Source organism: Charadrius vociferus, unplaced genomic scaffold (genome assembly GCF_000708025.1).
Source record: "Charadrius vociferus isolate BGI_N301 unplaced genomic scaffold, ASM70802v2 scaffold132, whole genome shotgun sequence".
In the NCBI taxonomy this organism is placed as follows: Eukaryota; Metazoa; Chordata; class Aves; order Charadriiformes; family Charadriidae; genus Charadrius; species Charadrius vociferus.
This window is the reverse complement of record NW_009647028.1, coordinates 1391886-1393498: the sequence shown is the minus strand read 5'-3', so window position 1 is coordinate 1393498 and position 1613 is coordinate 1391886.

The following is a 1613-nucleotide window of genomic DNA, read 5'->3' as shown; positions in this document are numbered from 1 at the left end:
GCAGCCGCCGGGGCGAGCCGAACCGGGAGCCGCGGGATATTCATGGATAATTTTATGCTGGTCAGGAAGAAAGGTCTGAGAAAATGTCGGATTTCATTGAAAATAAAATCTGATCTCTCATTAAAATACTTCTTACTCTTAGACTTGGAAGGCTCTGCTGCAGTAGTATCTGCATACGATGAGCAGAACAACACATTATTCATGGTGCATATTTATCATAGTGAAACTGCAGAGATACAAACACATACAAACAAAGGATGCCTGCTGCTCTCGGAGGAAAACCTTTCCTAGATTCAGGAAAGGTACATCGAGAACAGAAAACTTAAATGTAACAAAAACATCATAGTTTCACCCCTGGGAGATTATTTATTTTCTCATGCTGGGCTGTGAACCAGCATGCTGACATTCCAAACTGAGGGAAAACACTGAAAGGTATGTAATGCTCACAAGTCCCAAACACCCCGCTGCAGTTTTTTAGCTGGGAAGCGCTGGCCTAGTAGCATGCCACAGGTGAGCATCTTAACACTTATTTTGCCATCACTGCTGAAAAGATGAAGAAACAGAAAGATGCCCAGAGAAATCATACGCACAGAGGACCACGTGAATACAGATCTGTCTAGGACCATAAATACAGATGCAGAGCTGCATCTTTTGACTATTTCACTTCAGAAGGAAAAAAAACAACACAAAAATCCCACAAAACTAGACAGCAGCACTGTCTTTAATCATCTTGCCAGTCACTGCCAACTGTGCAAGCAGGCATGCTGTGTGGGACTGGGCTCTGAACGCCGGAGGACACCTCCATGACAACGTGCTGGCAAGCAGACAGACAGAAGCCCGTTCTGCACTAGCTCCGCCCCCCCCCACACACACACACACACACACACCCCTCACGGCGCGCTGTCACCTCTGATATCGTCTCACCCCTTCCAACAGCGACCGAAGGAAAGTGGCCCCCGGACTCCTCTTGTGTCACGCAAAAGCCCTGAGGGAGGAGGAAGAGGAGGAGGAAGAGGGGGAGGAAGGAAGAAAAAGAGACGGGGGGGGGGAGCGGAGGAAGAAAAAAAAAACAAATCAAAGGACAAGGAAGAGTTTGGACTGGAGCCAAGGGGGGTCTGGATCACTACGGTAAGTTCCTGAGCCGCACGGCTGTCTGTCTGTCTGTCTGTCCGTCTGGCTCAGGGAGACCCTGCTGTGCCCGGTCTCCGGGTCTCAAACTGGGAAGGGGGGGGAGGGAGGTAAAAGCGAGGGTGCCAGGGCAGTGCCAGGCTCCATCCTGTCCCCCATCCCCTCCCCCAGTTGGGGGGGGCTGCTGTGGGGGTACCCCAGGGCTTGTCCTCATGCCAGGGCTGAGATCAAGGCAAGGCAGGAGTGGGCAGCCCCCATCCCCCCCCCGATTTCTGGCTCTGGAAGGGATGACCCCCTCATATTTTCTGTCTGTCTGTCCTCGCAGGAGGGGACCCCGGGCTCCCCAGGACACCGGCGCCCAGCTGGGACACCCCCACCACCACCGCCCAGCGCTGGAGCTGGTGACGCCGGAGTGAGGGACCGACGTGGGAAGCAGCGTCACTCCCCAGGGACACCCAGCCCCGCGTCCCCCTCCCCGGCACCTC